This window comes from Triturus cristatus, chromosome 5_2, assembly GCF_964204655.1.
Source record: "Triturus cristatus chromosome 5_2, aTriCri1.1, whole genome shotgun sequence".
NCBI classification, from domain to species: Eukaryota; Metazoa; Chordata; class Amphibia; order Caudata; family Salamandridae; genus Triturus; species Triturus cristatus.
The window spans coordinates 760,376,001-760,395,502 of record NC_140588.1 but is presented as its reverse complement, the minus strand read 5'-3'; the positions used below and the strand labels follow the sequence as shown (position 1 = coordinate 760,395,502).

The 19,502-nt window shown below is 46.6% G+C and overlaps 1 pseudogene; it reads left to right on the top strand.

Moving 5' to 3' along the window:
- Positions 1–9,416: 9,416 nt before the first annotated feature.
- On the top strand, positions 9,417–17,647 carry LOC146829234 (large ribosomal subunit protein uL10 pseudogene; annotated as a pseudogene).
- Positions 17,648–19,502: the final 1,855 nt, after the last annotated feature.

Here is a 19,502-nt window from a genome sequence, read left to right as displayed (position 1 = left end):
TCTTCTTGAGAGAATGTGTTATCACCCAACCCTCGTACCTCCAAGACACCACCGATGTCCTGAGAATGCTAGAGAATGTAGCATATGACTCCGCCAATCAATTCCTTGTGACCATAGACATAGAATCATTGTACACCAGTATCCCTCAGGAAGCCACGCTGGTGGCAGCAGCTCGCACCCTGAGGGACTGTGAATGGTTCTATGACACTCCCCAAACCTTTGTCCTACAATGCATAGAGATCGCATTAACTCAAAAAAATTTCTCATGCAAGGACCAGATATACCTCCAGGTGTCCGGTACCTCGATGGGGGCTACCTTTGCCCCAAGTCTGGCCTGCATCTATGTGGGCCAGTTCGAGGCTTATTACATCTACCCTGACACCAACCTCTTCCAGAGCAACATTGTTCTCTGGAAGAGGTACATAGACGATGTACTATGTATATGGGAGGGAACAGAAGAGAGACTTTTTGAGTTTCTAAATTGGATTAATGGTTTGGATGATTGTTTAAAATTCACGTGGTCGGTGAGCAGAACATCAGCTGTCTACCTAGACCTTGATATCCAGGCGGAACTTGAAGGCCTAGTGACAAAAGTGCACCAGAAGCCAACGGATAAAAACTCTCTGCTTCATTATAGGTCATACCATCCCAGAGCCCTCCGGGATAATATACCCGTGGGACAGTTTTTAAGATATCGTCGGAACTGTTCCACTTTACAACAATACTCTGAACAGTCCAGTGTCCTGGCCAGTAAGTTAGAGAATCGAGCATATCCCAAAAAGGTGATAAAACAGGCAAGGAAAAGAGCATATAACACGCCCCGAGCTGCCCTTTTGGAAAAAACTCCCAGGAAAAAGGGCAACTGCATCCCGGTGGTCACCACTTTCGGCCCCCTTTCCACCAAAATCAGACAAGTCATCCGCAAACATTGGCACCTGTTGAACACTACAAACATGAAAATGCCCCCACCGCGGTTTGCATTCAGGAGATCAGCTAACATCCGTGACCGCTTGGTACACACCAGACCCAAACCAGATCTACGGGAGACCAATATTCCGCAGGGACATTACCCGTGCGGAAATTGCTCAGTGTGTGAGTTCACATCCGTTACAAAAAGTGTCATCCTTGTACAAAACAAAACTTGGTTCCTAATGTGATCTACAGATTGACGTGCCCCTGTGATTTCCATTACATTGGCCTCACCACCAGGAAGGTTAAAATTAGGATACAAGAACATCTCAGTACACTACGTGCAGGCAAACTAAGCACTAGATTGGTACAACACTTCCAGTCTCATAAACACACCCCACGGGATGTGCGTTGGGTGGTTCTAGAGAGGGTAATGGGAGACCAATACAACATAGAATCCAGATTGAGCACAAGGGAAGCACGCTGGATTTATCAGGAGGGTACAGATCAAACTGGACTGAACGATCTTATTGAATGGAATAAAGTAACCCTATAGTCCATTTCGCTGCTTTATCCTTCATTTTAGGATGGCGCACATGATTTGCACCCACTGGTAACGAGGACAAGTGATAGTTCCAACCCATTAGTGTTATGGGCTCTGGTTGTTTATACAGGATGTGTTAATAAAGTTAGGGGACTCTGAATGTAGTAAACGGGTCTGCAACCTAGGGGTTTCCATCAAGCCTATGTACACCCATCATACAGGCAGCTTGAGCGTCTGCATAATGGGATAAGAGATGTTCCCTCACCGCTGTAGAGGCTCCACCAGCAGTCTCCACACAGTGGGATGTGTATGCATAAAAGATGCAATAAATTTCCCCCGCTGCCGTAGTAGTGTGATTATAGAGTAACAGTTAGTGTACCATTTCTAACTTTCTCTGAAGGCCCAGACATCCGAATATGCAATCAACCACAATGTAGAAGTTCCTTAGCGAGTGAGTCTGAAGTCCGACGTTTGAAATCCGCAATAAATTTCCCAAATATCTTTCAAAGATTACGCTTGATAAAACTCCAGTGGCGTAAGAAGCGTTAAAGTTTAACAACATCTGTATAGCTGGATGTAACATTTGGTGGTTATACTGTTTTAATCTTTCTGGGAACGACAACTCTGGATATAAATTGAAGAATATACTGAGCACTTTGTCAGTCTAAGATGGCGGCGATGGTAACAGGGTTAAACAACTAGATTCCCCTAGGTGGGCAGGTATGCTCTAGCCCGATCACGTGGGACGAGGCGTTTGCTCATAGAGACGAAACAGACCCCACTGGCAAAATGGAGCCGAGTTGACACCGGACACGGACACATTTACGGTGAGCTGCTCCCTGTGAACGAACCTGAAGATAGACTATAGCAACAGGAAAGGGCACTCAGTGCCTAGTACTCTACTAGAGCCAGAGCGAGTGACTGGGACAGAGGGCTCATTAGGTGGGTTATCATAAGGGGGAATAACGGTCAGTTTAGATCGTAAGGATTCTTCTGACCATATGCTGGGTGCTACCATTTACAAAAGAGCACATCTGGGAAGCTCGGACTCACATTTAGAGTGGGACAATAGAATAATTTCAGAACAACTCCTCTCGGAGTAGATAATGATAATATTGTGATAATTACATCCCTCATGATCCCCGTTATGTATTACAGACTCACTATAGGAGTTGTCAGAAGGAGCCTTGAAGGAGTGATCAGAGTGACACATACACATGCTCCAGGGTGAAGGTATGCCCCCGTTGGGCATTTTCCCGGTAAATGCTTTGAAGGAGAAGTGGTCTAAGATACAGTATATACCACTTTGGTTCTCTTTTTAATCAGTGACCAACTAATATTGGTGTGTGTTGTTTGTCTTCTTTTTTGTGTCTCTAACAGAGTTTTTAATAAGACAAGTGACGGTGCAGGGTGGATTGACAATACCCCATGCCCTGAAGAAATTGCCGTGAGTTTTCCCTAAGGCAATGAAACATGTCGGCATTTTTATTTGAGCAGACACACAGCACAAGAATAAAATAGCAAGCCAGTGTGTACTAGCTCACAGTTGTATATAGTTGTCACAGCACAGCTTTTTCTTTCACACACCCTAGCACTTTGTCTTGTGGGTTGTTACCCATTCCTTTTCTCCAACACCTTTTCATTTTCTGGAGTGGTGGTAGCTGATGATGATATCTGAGGTAGCAGGCGAGTACCTTCCTGCTTTATCCTCCATGGTGGTGCTACCGTGAGGCACCATCACTCCATTTCCCACACTTTTTTTCCATCACTTAGGGGTGATAGAGACACAAAATTTGGGTTATGGAGACAATCTTTTTGTTGAAAATGTTTTTTATTGGTGAATAATACCTACATATAGCATAGATGGTGCAACCACTTGCTTCAAAAAATGTCTAATATATTTTGACAACTAGAATAGGTATCCAAACAGTATTTTCACCGCGTGAACAGGTCAATTATTGTTTATTAATTCCTTGAGTGGGGGAAGACCTGTTCTCTGCTCCTACAGCTCCTTTTTGTGGTTTTGATTAGTGAGGCCCCAGCGCTTCTGAAGGCCCTGGGCCTTGTCCCCTCGCAAGTCGATATTCCTAAATCTCTTTTTTAGTATATGGTCTGGTACGCCCCAAGGGCCCCAGCCATATTTGTGCTTAACTTGTGAAATGTTGATTTGTGCATATGTTCCTGATTTCTAATCTCATAAAGAGATTAGTAGAGTGTGTCTAGTAATACATACATACATATTTTATATATATACCTATGTGGTGTCCTTTCATGTAGTAATTCAAGAGATTATAAGGTAAAACAAGCTGCTTTACATTCCTCTAAAGACTTAGCCTGAAGGCTGCTCTCCACAGCTACCACTAGGATAGCTTTCTTTAAAAGGTTATCTTAAACCTATCTACCAAAAGAGTCGAATTGTACTGGTGCAAGGTGGCCACTTTAACTAGTGACCAGCATATACCAGGCCAACTTCTCACAATGATCTTATGGAATCATTAAATAAACCTATCGCAGATTGTCTAATTTCTATGTTTTAGGGGTCAGAGCACATGCGCTGGGCACAGGACAGCAGTGCCCCAGTGTGCAGAGTCTAAAAACCAGAAATAAAATTGGGCAAAAAAAGTGGGTTGTTAGACCTGTCAGAATTAAGGTGGCCTTCCCCCAAAGCTTTTGCCTCTCCTCCTCCATTTTGCTGGACCTAATTTTGTTGGCCTTAGGACTCAAAGCAATTTAACACTTCTAACTAGTGCTAAAGTGCTCACTCCTTAACACATGGTAATATTGGCTTATCCCCAATTGGCATATTAAATTTACTTACAAGTTCCTATTAAAGTGCACTACATGTGCCCAGGGCCTGTAAATTAAATGCTCCTATGGGGCCTGCAGTAGTGATTGTGCCCCCCACTTAGGTAGACCTTTAAATATGTCTCAGGTCTGCCATTCCAGAGCCTGTGTATGCATGTCGACTTGGCGAAAAAGACCTTTTGCCGGGCTCAAACCTTCCCTTTTTAGACATGTAAGTCACCTCTACCTACCTAGGGTAGCTCAGAGGGCAGGGTGCAGTATATTCAAAAGGTAGGGCATGTACCTTTATGTTTTACATGTCCTGATAGTGAAAAACTCTTCAATTTGTTTATCAATACTGCAAGGCTTATCTCCATTAGGATAAAAATGGAGTTACCTTATTACATTTTTATAAGTGTAATTTCCAAATGGAAAGAGAGAACCCCTTCAAGTTTGGTGTCGAATAACAATTTTAAATTCTAACTTATGGTGAAGTCAGATTTTAAATTGCAGTTCTAAAAATGACACTTTTAGAAAGTTGTCATTTTCTTGCCTTAGCCATTTAATGCCTGCAGCCTACCTCTGATCACATGACTGGATGTAGTTGGCATTTAGGCTTTGAGTATTCCTCCTAGACAGCCACACACCATGGGGAGCTTAGGTGTGACTGGATGGGCCATCACTGGCAGGATGGGAATAGTCACTTCAACCAGCTTGATGCCAGGGCAGGGGAGGCAAGATATTCCATGCACTTCAAAGCCATTGTCTAGAAGCTTCTCCCACCTTCCAGAACTAGAAAACCAGTGTGTAGAAGGAGGACTTAAGACATTACAACCACTTTAGTAAACTTCCAGACCTGTAGATACTCTGCCAGGAAGAAGGGCTGCTGTGCTGCTGAATGGACTGCCAATATGCTGGACTGCTACTCTGAAGTAGCTGCTGCCTTGCTGTGCTGACCTACTGCCTACTGCCCTCTTGTCTAGAGAGGAAGAAATGGACTTGGAACCCATCTTCAACCCAGGATCCTAGAGTGACTCAATGGCTAATTTGCTGGCCTCCTGATCTGAGCCTCATGGACATAACAGACTTGCCAACAGCTCCTGGACCCTTCTTCAGCAGGTCCATGACCCCCAAGAGTTGCCTATCAGGTCCTGGACACTTAATGTGGCCCTTGAGCTCCTAAATTCAAGCTTTTGTACTCTTTGCAACCGCGAATGGGCCTGTTTGCACCAGAACTGTGCTACTTGCCCCGAAAATCAGCATGCGCCGCCGCCAGCCCATGTCCTCGCACAGCAGCATCGTCAGCCTGTGGGGGACCCAACATTAAGCCATGTCCACGATGTCCAGCCTGTTTTTTTTTTAATGAAATATATTTATTAATTTTATACAAATCAAACAAGAGTCACATACATCATTATCGTTGTCACAGTGGCAATTCGCATCTAAACAGTTCAGCATTATACATAAATTAATAAAGAGCTGTACAGATTGTATGGTTGTACTTTTACATCTTGGTGGCACACGTTATTCCATATGCAGTATCGTCACTGCTTGCATGAAACGTTTTACAACATGTACTACATTCAGGGCTGTCTCAGTTCTACTAGACGCAGTGAGGGAGAGAGGGTGTGGAATCATGCACTATAGCACCGGCGCTCTTCTCAGAAACATCTTTGTTCGCTACTAATGACTTATACGAAAGCCCAGAACTTTTTGGGCCTATTACGAGGCGGTAACATATCGTTATAACTTTCAGTTTGGGTGGAACAATACAGCATATCTCTCGACCATTGAGTGAGTGTAGGAGGGGGTCCGCGCGACCAACATATAGCCACACATCGTCTTGCTATTAATAAGCCCATATCTATGAGCCTTCTTTTCACCTTAGGGATAGGTTTGAAATACCCGAGCAGAGCGAGCCTCAGATCCGGCAAGAGCAACAGCTCTGTAGCTCGATTCAATTCAGCAAAAATCAGTCCCCAGAAATGAGCTACCCTGGACAGACCCAGGCCAAATGGAAGAAATCAGCAGACTGCACATTACATCTGTCACATGTAGAGTCGTCTCTTAAACCATATCTATACAGTCGCTCCGGAGTGTAATAAACTCTGTTAAGAAATTTAAAATGTATTAGCCTATGTCTCCCGTTCAGGGATATACATTTTGTACTCATGCAGCAGTATGTCCATATATCATCTGTAAAGTCGCTCTGTAAGTCTCGCTGCCAGGCAAGTCTGGCTTTGGTGTATTCGTACTTCTTACTAAACATTGTGATAAATCCTAGACACCATCCTAGTGGGTGTTTGCGCCGTAATGAGAGTGGTCAACGCCAGCACATCAGGGGGTTCTGCCATGTCGTCTCCTAGTAGTTCAGTGAGTGCATGTCTAACTCTGTGGAACTGGAATCTGGCAAGAAGTGCCGGAGTATCCTCATCCTCAACTATGTCTCCCCATCTCCGAGCCACCCCAGCAATGAAGAGGTCACCAATGTGGTGAACATCTAGTGTGTGTAGAGCTGTTAAAACCCCTTTGTCCATACAAGGTGTGAGCCATCGGCACCATTCAAGGCGGGCCGCTGGGGAATACAATATAACCCCTGTAGTTTCAGTAAGTGATGTCATGCGTGTGTAACTGTGTTGAGAGAGTCAATTATCCCCGTATGAGTATCAGGGGCTGTAAACAGTAAGGACGGAAGATTTTTAGGAGCCGCAACTATTGTTTTGATACGAACATGTAGAATATTGTGCGGCCCGTGTATCCAATGAAATGCCTGCGCACTCTGCACAGCCCTATGGTATAGGTCCAAGTCAGGAGCTCCCAGACCCCCCATTGAGTACGGGAGAGTAAGTATTCACCAAGTGAAGTGAGGTTGTTTGCCCGCCCAAGCAAGATGTATCATAAGGGACTGAAGGCGTTGAAAAAACACTTGTGGCAATACCATAGGTATATTCGTGAAAAGAAAAAGAAAGCGAGGCAGTATAACCATCTTCATAAGGGACACTCTGCCCATCAAAGACAATGGGAGGCTGACCCATTGGTCAATGTTGTCCTCAAGCTTACTAATTGCCACCCCATAATTTTCCCTGAAAACCACGTCAGAGTCTGTCTATAATTTAACCCCCAAATATCGTACCACGTCTGTGGACCACTGCTGTGGATATTCTGTTTTTCACGTTTTCACTGAACCACAGCAGTATCATAGGTCCTGATGAAAGCCCCGATACTCTTTTGATCAAAAATGGGCAGAAACATGTTGACCACATTGCTATGGACATTAGCATAATGCCAACTTATTTGTGCTAGATTGCCATATTGCTTTTTAAATATGACAGGGGTACTCTACCAATAAAGAACATTTGAGCACCCTTAGCCATTTTTAGTTACACAATTATTATTTATTACTGCTGACTTTAGGATCTCCTTCACTGATCAATGGGTACAACGTTATCCTTGAGAGATCTGACGATTACCCTCTTTTGCTGCTTCTTCCTTGTACGTTACCGGATCGCCACTTCAAGAACTGGTTCGTCGTGTTGAAGTGCACAGACCCAAATGATGATAAAAACTTACCACCTTAAGTGATTGATGGGTCCTGTTTAAGAAGGGTCTCTCTTATAGAGCTGTCAGATCAGGGATGGGAATACTCTGACCTGTTAGTATTTGATTTTCACTCAGCTTAAGACCCGGGTTGTTCCATTGTTTATTATATTGAGAGAATCAACCATGCTGCACCCGGGTTTCCCATCTTGCCAGTATAGAGGAAGACCTCTGCAACCAGCTACCAGACTCTCGTCATAATAACCCTTCATTGTTTGGACCCGCATCCCCCACCCACGTTCAAGCAGCGTTCTTCACCTCAACCAACATCTATAGAAAATACTGCAATGTCCATTTCAGTCCTGTTCATCCAGGCTGCCGCCGACCGCTCCCTCCAGCACCTCTCTCGGCGGGCTTCTCTGAGACAGTTTGGACCATTCCTTCGGTGCTTTTTGCAATGGTTTGGGATCAGTGAAATCTGTGAAGAGCCATTTCTCTTAACTCGAAGTTTGGCGGGGTATAACATGGCGTAGTCTATATTGAGATCTCTCATTTGGCGCTTGAACGGAGCAAATTGCCTGCATGCTTCTTGCACCCGTGCCGTGAAGTCTGGATATAAGGAAATGCTAGACCCCTCATATTGCACAGATTCTTTGGACCTAGCAGTAGCCAATGCCGAGTCGCGGTCCCTATAATTCAGCAATCGTGCTTTTATGGGCCGAGGCGGGAGGGCGGCGCGGGCCCAACGATCTATGCGCCCTCTCCACCACAAAGATGTTAGAGAAAACTTCCCTGCCCAGTAGAGTGGTCAGCAGCGCCTCAACAAACTTTTCCATATTGCCCGTTGGAGTCGATTCAGGGACCCCCGTGATGCGCAGGTTATTTCAACACGAGCGCGCTTCCAAATCTTCTGCCTTATCTTGGAGAGTTTGCAGGGCTCATTCTGCTTTTAAGTGGCTCGTATTCAATGATGTTTGTGCTTCTTCCACCTCGGTGATCCTGCAATCCGCCATATCTAGTCTCTCCGCATGTTTGTCAATTCTTTCGGACATTCTGTCCATGCGGTAAGTAAGGGCATCTATTTTAGTTCCAAGGCCCGCCAGGCTATCCTGAAGGTTCTTCTCCATTGCGATCAACATTGAGCGGATGTCGCCCTCCCCCATGTCCGGCGGGCGATCCAGAGCTGTATCTTCATCCTCCACAGTAGGGTCGCGGCCTTTTGACTTTCTCCGGTGAAATGTGAGCTTAGGTTGATTCCTGCCAACCCTACCCATTATACGTAGCACTATACAGGCAAACTAAGGCTTAACAACAATATACCAGCCTAGCTTGTAGTATGAAGACTATAACAGGGTAGAAGTGGCACTCATAAGCTCCTCACTGTCCTCTCCCACAGCTCTGTCCAAAACTACAGTGGCACAACGATCTACACTGCTTCAGTCCGGTAGAGCATAGTAGAAAAAGTTCAGCCACTATGGTCTCCTCACCAGGCAGGAGCACCCCACGCAAGCACAAGGCCGCCGAAGCAAGGATCCTCCAAGATCATCGCAATCTCCAGCACTTCACCACTTGTGCCCCCGGCAACGCGCACACCGCGTCTTCCCAGCAGTGACCGCCGCAGAGCCCCGACAGCGGCCCGATCATGAGCCTGGATTCCTCCCACTGGAGTACAGCAACCAGCGCTGGGGCCAAAGCAACAGACCGCGGCAGGGCACGGTGTCTAATGACAGAGGTGGGCATTTGCACGTGTCCGCTGGAAGTCCTCCGGATGGCTAACGGAGGACAGTGCCGCGGGCGGTTAATGCGCTCCACAATGTGCCCAGCAGCCCGTACCTTAGACTGGGGTCACAGCGCATCGTGTAGGCCACTGCACGGTGCCCTGCCGAATGAGAAAGCCACAGGCAGAAAGAGTGGGCCTCGGCAGACCGCTGGGTCCGAGCGTAACTCCAGTGAATCTCACTCGTCACCCGCCTATCTCCAGAGGGTCGAAGGTGCTTGGTGGTGAGGGTGCCCGTTCCGCTCCACAACGCTCCCTGTTGCCTCCACTGCAGGTCGGGGGAGCAGTGCGGTGTGTAGTCCTCCGTCAAGCGCCTCTCAGCAACAGCAGTCCGCACATGGCAAGAGGGGTCCCAATCAGCTCAAACTGGTGCCAGCATCTTTAGCGCTAAGTAACTCAGCAAGAACGGGTTTGCGAAGGCCGTAGTTAAAGGATAATGGGCGGATTATGTGGCGGTTTCTTGGAGCCGGGATTCTAAGCAGCCATCTTGCCGCTCGCAAGCTCCACCCCCATGACCAGCCTGTTTTTTGCGTCATGCCGATTGCCGTCCACAAAGCTCTTCTTGGTCCTCATGCTCCTGTCCAACACAAACTGGACACTTAGGACAAAACTTGATAAGGAAAACCCTCGGCGGGACTAATCTGGAACTGCATCCATTCAAGATCTATCGTGATTGGCTTGAACTTTTGACCTAGTGTGACCAGATAGCCGCGATTGGTGCTTTATGCTTTTAGGTACAGTTTATTGTTTAAAAATTAATAACTCTGTTTCTATTTATTGGATTTTTTGTTGCTTTGGTCCTGTTTTATCTATTAAATTCTGCTCTATTGTTCTAACCTTGGTGTGGGATAATTTTTGTGTGTTTTTTCACTGTTTACTGTTTGAAGTGTTCCACAAATACTTTACACATTGCCTCTAAGTTAAGCCTGACTGCTCTGTGCCAAGCTCTCGGGGTTGAGCACAGGTTAATATGGGGTTTGCTTGTGACTTACCCTGACTAGGATTATGCTTGCTACTTGACCAGGGCTCACACCCAGTCAACCAGTAACCAAATTTCTAACAGGGGTAATCAGGCAAAAAGAAAACATTTCTCACATCAGTAAACCATTTGGAAAAAATGGCACCTATGCAGTTTTAGTGGCTGAGCTGATAATGAACATAGGAAAGAGTGGTCCATTCGCACTAGTTAGAAGTTAAACCCTCAGCCTTACAAAACGGCAAAATAAATCTACAGTCGATCTTCAGCAGTTGATCAGAGCACCAGAAGGTGGCATGGTCCTTTTTAGGTCTCGCCTACGCAGTGCGCATGCGCTGCATAGGAAAGAGACCTTTAGCAATTGGCACAGCTTTCCCGGCAAAAACGTGCACACGTTGCATTGTTTCCAATGGCAACGGGTGCACGTCTGGCGATTCACTTGCGGGAGCGAGCAGCTGGCGCCATATGTCATCAATTATCGTGCCTTGTTGCTCGCTCCCGCAAGGGAATCGCGCAGGCCCCCTCCTCTCTCCCCTCCCCCTACTGCCGCACGAGGTGCATGCGCTTGTTACTTAGTAATGGCTGCTGCCTTCAGGGACGCTCGCCATGCTCTCTGGTGCTTCCTGCAGCACACTTCTCCACACACCACGCACCGCAGGTCAGCGATGCGGCTTGCGCTCTGCTGTGAAAGGCAGCTTGTGTTCTCGCTCTAGTGATCTATAAAATAGTTTTGCTTTCACAGGTAAGTGAAGGCTTCGTCTAATCGGCGTCTCATTATGTCTGTGCTTTCTGCTTTCATCCACCTTCCTGGGAGGGTTGGTATCAGCCGAGCACAGGAGAGAAAAGGCACAATAGTGCTATTGTCTGGAAGGTGGCCATTCGGGAGATCTAACAAGTCCTTGAAAACACAAAGCAAGTACGTTCTCAGTGCACACCTCACTGTGGATGCTACCCCTTTGAAAGGCTCTGCAAAATGATACTTCCGATGGTCTTAATGTCCAAACACCAACTTTCTTGGGGAGCTGTGTATGCAGACTCACTGGGCTTTCAAGGGGCATGCCTACGTATGTAGGATTCCTGCTGCTGCATTCCAAGTGGAGTGGTTTGAAGCTGTGCACTTAGATGGTCCCAAAGGCGAGACCAATTGGCTATGCCAATGCTTTTTTTTTGCAAACTGGTTTCTAAGAAAATCTTTTAGTTTTCCCTTAATTGCACTTAAGACTTGCTTTGCAGTAAGTGATCTGGTGAAAACAGCGTTTAAGGGCTTAAAAGGGTAACTAATTAACTGAAAGTGAGTGAAGTGATTACAAGCCGACGCCATTCCAGGGCCTGGCTGAGGTATTTCTGCTGCTTCAGGATACAGAGGGAGGGGGCACTTATGTCTCCCATCCTTACATACATGTGGTGCGCTGCTGGGGGGAGAAGGGAGGGCCTGCTACCATCTACCACACATGTTGGTAAAGTAATACTGTGAACTAAGGAACGCACAGTAGCTCACTAGGAATTGGGCTCGGCCCCTCGGAAACATCAGACTGAGTGATAAGGCCAGGAAAGAGGCCAAACGCTCGTAGTAATGTTTACCTCGGTGGGCATTAATTAATGTTTCAGCCCAGATAGGGTATCAACTGGATCTACCCTATTTCAGTAAATTTGTTTTATTTAGGTGCATTTAGTCATAGGGCGTTGCCAGACAAATGCGTGTTTTCAAGCACTGCTGGCAGTTAGGGCGCAAGACTGTTTCTCTTTAAGAATAATAGTTTTAAGTCATTGCCTGGCTAGTTAAGACAGTCCCGTTTTCTTTTTTTTTAGACTTGTAGTCCTGCTTTTATTCTTCGTGAAATAAGACTACAAGTCTTAGAATTCTAAGATTTTTGTTTTTACCAGGTATGGCCTAACTAGTCACGCGTGAGCCTGGGAATCTTGGCAACAATGACAAGGGTGAGTTTAGGTGCCCCAGCTGCAAACAGGCACCCTGCAGAGTTTCCCCAGTGCATGTGTGATTAGCTATTCAAATTAATGTTTAGTCCCGGCTTTGAGACAGCTTTGGCTATCTAGTAGGGTATTGTTTGCGAACAATCATTGATAATATACACACCTATGAGGGCTTTTGGTCAACGGGATACATTTATTAGTCTGTTAAATTGTCATTCACATTTTGCCACTGCCCATCATAGCATACAACGTGGGACAATCTGTCTGCCCACTTCACCCTCTGGCTCACTTGACTGCACAAAGCATGTGCACATAGTTCACATTCATCTAAAAATAATCACCTTTTCTTCAGTGACAAAGCTGGTTCAAAATATAGTTTTAAATAAAAACAATATCTTAACTGAAAATAATTATTTTCCCTGTACTTCAGCTTCCAGTTAAAGGGCGATTTATTTTGCACCTCCTTTTATTAAAGTTGCTATTCTAAAGTGTTTAACTGACATTGACATATTGTAGGTGGCTGTGATTTGACTGTTGGTTAATTGTTTATTTCTTGTCTTCTCATTATTAATAATTATAATAATAATACAATGCATGGTATAACTGAAAGGCTTCTGTTAAAAAATATCACTAGTAAATGGCCACATTAGTGAATGTTTTTTACATTTTAATTATTTTACTGGAAGCGTTTGGGGGCCATATTTAGATGACACAATGTCTTTTATTGGCATATACTTGCAATTAAAACAAGCATTGGCATAGCCAATAGGTCTCGCCTTAGGGACCTTATAAGTATTTAGTTATGCAGCACAATATCCTTGGTGCAACAACATTAACTGTTGCATAGCTTAACACTTATAAGGTCCTAAAGACGAGACCTATTGGCTATGGCAATGCTTGTTCGTAGTTTGGGGATACTTAGTACATGTGAATTTGAAATTCAGCTTTTGCAATCCATTACTTTTCACATTCCGAATTTCATATTCAAATATTAATACATCATGCCCATAAAACTGATCCTCAAGAGATGAAAGTCTCAACTTTTTGTTGAATAAGTTTGTTCAGTTTTCCTGATAACACAAAATCACTAACAGTAAAAATGCTCAGATCATATCATACAATTTGATGTTGGCATCAGTTTACATTTAGTACAGTCTTTACAGGGTGCCTTAGAGGTAGTAGAGTGTCCATCCTAGGTCACAAGTCTTATTCTAGTTTCATGACTCATAACTTGATACAACTTGCTACGTGGAAGGCCAACTACGTCACCAAAATCATCCAGATATTGAATGATTACCCAAAGTGCTTCATTGTGGGAGCAGACAAGGGTGCCGATTCCGATCCTGGAAAAACCGGGTACGAACCGTCGGTCGGAGCGTTTTCTCCGTCCGACTCGTACCCGGGAAAAAAACCCTACAAACTTACGATTCGTATGGAAACACCATTTCCGTACGAGTTGGACAAAACACCGACCGACAGTAAAATACATACGAATGTGATCCGGGACACCGCGGACGTGACGTCCGGACGGAGTTAGGCATGTTTTTACGTACCAGCAAGTACGATTCGTACCGACAGCAGTCCGGACGGCAATATTTTTACGGCACCCAAAAAGTGCCGGAAAAGGTAAGTACGCCGCGATGCGAGCGGTATAGGGGGCCCAGTACACGCCGCCCCCCCAGCCCCCGTATGTACGCACCGTCCCCCCCAGCCCCCCGTGTATGTACGAGACGTACCCCCACCCGTGAATGTACACCCGTGTATGTACACCCGTGTATGTACACCCGTGTACACCCGTGTATGTACGAGACATACCCCCACCCGTGAATGTACACCCGTGTATGTACACCCGTGTATGTACACCCGTGTATGTACGAGACGTACCCCCACCCGTGTATGTACACCCGTGTATGTACACCCGTGTATGTACGAGACGTACCCCCACCCGTGAATGTACACCCGTGTATGTACACCCGTGTATGTACGAGACGTACCCCCACCCATGTATGTATGAGACGTACCCCCACCCGTGAATGTACACCCATGTATGTACACCCGTGTATGTACGAGACGTACCCCCACCCGTGAATGTACACCCGTGTATGTACACCCGTGTATGTACACCCGTGTATGTACGAGACATACCCCCACCCGTGTATGTACCCCCGTGTATGTACACCCGTGTATGTACGAGACAAACCCCCACCCGTGAATGTACACCCATGTATGTACACCCGTGTATGTACACCCGTGTATGTACGAGACGTACCCCCACCCGTGTATGTACGAGACGTACCCCCACCCGTGAATGTACACCCATGTATGTACACCCGTGTATGTACACCCATGTATGTACGAGACGTACCCCCACCCGTGAATGTATACCCGTGTATGTACACCCGTGTATGTACACCCGTGTATGTACGAGACGTACCCCCACCCGTGATTGTACACCCGTGTATGTACACCCGTGTATGTACACCCGTGTATGTACGAGACGTACCCCCACCCGTGTATGTATGAGACGTACCCCCACCCGTGAATGTACACCCATGTATGTACACCCGTGTATGTACACCCGTGTATGTACGAGACGTACCCCCACCCGTGAATGTACACCCGTGTATGTACACCCGTGTATGTACACCCATGTATGTACGAGACATACTCCCACCCGTGTATGTACGCCCGTGTATGTACACCCATGTATGTACACCCGTGTATGTACGAGACGTACCCCCACCCGTGAATGTACACCCGTGTATGTACACCCGTGTATGTACACCCGTGTATGTACGAGACGTACCCCCACCCGTGATTGTACACCCGTGTATGTACACCCGTGTATCTACGAGACGAACCTCCACCCGTGAATTTACACCCATGTATGTACACCCGTGTATGTACACCCGTGTATGTACGAGACGTACCCCCACCCGTGTATGTACGAGACGTACATTCACGGGTGGGGGTACGTCTCGTACATACACGGGTGTACATACATGGGTGTACATACACGGGTGTACATTCACGGGTGGGGGTACGTCTCGTACATACACAGGTGTACATACACGGGTGTACATACACGGGTGTACATTCACGGGTGTACATTCACGGGTGTACATTCACGGGTGGGGGTACGTCTCGTACATACACGGGTGTCCATACACGGGTGTACATACACGGGTGTACATTCACGGGTGGGGGTATGTCTCGTACATTCACGGGTGTACATTCACGGGTGTACATTCACGGGTGGGGGTACGTCTCGTACATACACGGGTGTACATACACGGGTGTACATACACGGGTGTACATTCACGGGTGGGGGTACGTCTCGTACAGACACAGGTGTACATACACGGGTGTACATACACGGGTGTACATTCACGGGTGTACATTCACGGGTGTACATTCACGGGTGGGGGTACGTCTCGTACATACACGGGTGTCCATACACGGGTGTACATACACGGGTGTACATTCACGGGTGGGGGTATGTCTCGTACATTCACGGGTGTACATTCACGGGTGTACATTCACGGGTGGGGGTACGTCTCGTACATACACGGGTGTACATTCACGGGTGTACATTCACGGGTGGGGGTACGTCTCGTACATACACGGGTGTACATACACGGGTGTACATACACGGGTGTACATTCACGAGTGGGGGTACGTCTCGTAGATACACGGGTGTACATTCACGGGTGTACATTCACGGGTGTACATTCACGGGTGGGGGTACGTCTCGTACATACACGGATGTACATTCACGGGTGTACATACACGGGTGTACATACACAGGTGGGGGGACGGTGCGTACATACGGGGGCTGGGGGGGGACAGCGCGTATGCGGGCACATGTCTCCATGGTTGCTATAGAAGTTCGCTCGGTACGGTGTTTTTTCCATACGGTTGTACAATCAGACGCACGGGACGGATCGTACTTGCGCGCTCGGACTTCAGTTTTAAGATCAGTACGGAAAATCGTCCGGGGACGTGTCGGACACTTTTCCCGACCCGAGGACGTGTCGGGGAATTTTCCCAATGCGATTCGTATGTATTTTTTCCCATACGAATCGTACTTGCCAGTTTGTACGGTACTTGTACGATTCATACGGAACAAAATCCGGATACGATTCGTACGGGGAAAATTTCTCCAGGATTGGAATCGGCACCAATGTCGGGTCGAAGCAAATGCAGCAGATCCGCATGTCCCTGCGAGGAAAGGCTGTAATACACCTGATTAATAGTTCAGCCTGTTCTCGTTGACCTAATCCACCCTGGTATCTAAGCACCAGGATACCCGTTGGGTGACAGCTGCGCTATACAAGAATCCCATACAGTACAACACAATAGTCATGGGGAAGAACACCATGATGAGGAAGGGCATCCTGGGCACTTGGAGAACAACCCTGCCCTGGAAAAGCTGCTCAATCACATTCGAGGTAATGTAGGCTTTGTGTTCACCAAGGAAGATCTGACGGAGATCTCGGACATGCTTCTGGCCAATAAGCTGCCAGCTTCGGCTCCTGCAGGTGCCACAGCCCCATGTGATGTGACTGTACCTGCTCAGAACACAGGGCTAGGTCCTGAGAAGACTTTGTTCTTCCAGGCTTTGGGCATCACCACTAAGATCTCCAGAGGGACCATTGAAATCTTGAGTGATGTACAGCTTATCAAGACCGGAGACAAAGTGGGTGCCAGAGAAGCCACACTCCTCAACATGTTGAACATTTCCCCGTTCTCCTTTGGGATGATTATCCAGCAGGTGTACGACCACGGCAGCATCTACAACCCAGAGGTTCTTGATATCACAGAAGAGGCCCTGCATGTCCGCTTTTTGGAGGGTGTCTGCAATGTTGCAAGCATCTGTCTGCAGATTGGGTACCCCACAATTGCCTCTGTGCCTCATTCCATCATTAACGGGTACAAGCGAGTCCTAGCTGTGGCAGTAGAGACTGACTACAGCTTCCCTCTGGCAGATAAGGTCAAGGCCTTCCTGGCTGACCCCTCTGCCTTTGTGGTTGCTGCTCCTGCTGCAGCAGCTCCTAAGGAGGAGAAGAAAGAGGAATCTGAAGAGTCGGACGATGACATGGGATTAGGCCTTTTAGACTGGTCTCGATTCAACCTTATCCTCTGCTGTAAAAGAAATAAAGATCTTCTTTCCTTTGGGAAAAAATAAAATAAATAAATAACTTGATACAATTCCATGCCAGGTGCTGATGTATTTCATGCCTGGTCCTCTCTTCTTAAACACTGCATCCAGCATACTTATTTACAGTATTTTTCTATAGTGCGTCTTCACTGAGTGGTATTAGTGCACTGTATTATATCAACGATAGCATATTATGTAAGAGAATATGTATACTGAAAACACCATCTCAAACATAAGGGTAAATAAGGAATTGGGAAGTACGGGGAATGTAGGTCCTGTGAGGGGTACAAGAGAGAAGATATATACATCAGCGTAGAGAATGAGAATTGTTTTATTTGGGATAAGGGGAGAACGGTATCAAATCGAGGAGGGGCAATTCGTCCTAACTAAGGATAGACAAATTATTTTTGAATGGAAAAGTCTTGAGATGCTTTTTGAAAGAGAAAATATCAGGCGCCATTCTTAATTGGTTGGGAAAGGAGTTCCAGATAATTGGCTCAGAACTGGAAAATGATTGCCTTCGGGCATGGGATGTTTTAAATTTCAGCTTCTTAAAGTCGCATCCAGTTTCTCATCTAGGTGGACTCATTGCATACAGGTCTTTTCAGCCACAGCTCACGTTTGCAAGTGGTCTGTATCTTGCATCCAGTGAATCACATAACATATTTTTTCTAGTAAAAGATCCAGTGCCCCAAATTTGGATTTAATTGACACTCGTCTCGTAGGTATTGGGTGCAAGCACAAGACACGTTATTTTAAAACAATAGTTACACACCGCTCTACTGAACTGATCCACCACTTTAATCCTATACGCTTCCAGCACCCTACATGTTCAAACCATAAGTAGGAAGCTAGTGCCATCTAGTTTACATCTTGGACAGTTGCCAGACTGTGCAGGATGTATCTTACACAGAAAAATCACGGAGAAAAAAAAATATGCATACATTTAAATGGTGCAAGCTGGAATCAGGTGTTACTAGAAACTTTCCTTGTGCATCACACCACGGCCTTCCAGTCAGCGTCACTCTGATCTGTAGTGGTATGATGGGATGTGCATCACAGAATGCCTGGTACAGGGAAGACAGTGGACAGTCACCTCTTATCAACACACCCATGTGGGAAATATCACAACCTCCCGCGTTCAGCCCCAGTATTAATTCCCAGGGCCTCATTTACAAGCCCCTGCGCACCGCCGGAACGTCACTTTTAATGACGTTCCGGCAGCGTACTGTGCAGTGTCATATCTACAAGGCTACATAAAGCCACCCTGTGTGGCTTTTCAATGGCCTTGTAGAAAGGATTTGAGGCAAACGCAGCGCAAGTCGCTGCATTGCCACGCTGTGAGATGAGGAGGCACGCCATGGGCATTACGGTGAGTGTTCCCATGTAACACCCATGGCATTTGACACATTCACAGATTTGCAACCTTCTGTAAACCTGGGAATGCGTCAACGGCCTACGACTCCCTAGAGTAGGTGCAGGGGAGGCGCAAAGAGGAGAAATACCTTTATTTCTCCTCGTTTGTCCTCTGTTTAATTTTCCTGCATTTAGCAGCACACATAGAAGGGGGAAATCGCCTCTATTGATTGTTTTTGTGCAGGAAGGTGTTTCTTCCCGCACAAAAACAATCATTCCCAGGGGGTGGGGGGACCATGGTTAGCGGCCGTTGGGAATGGTCGCTCCTTGAAGCGGCTCCGCAGCCCTCGCCATAATATCCGCCAATTTCTTCATCTGCAACGAGGCAGATTCCCTTCCTATTGCAGGAACCTCCTCATAAACCGATCCAGCCAGCGTGCGCTGCTTGAAGATCAAGCGGCGCCTGAACAGAGGCCACAGAGAGCTGCTGGCTCGAGAAGCCCGGGGCGCATCAAAATGGAGAAGA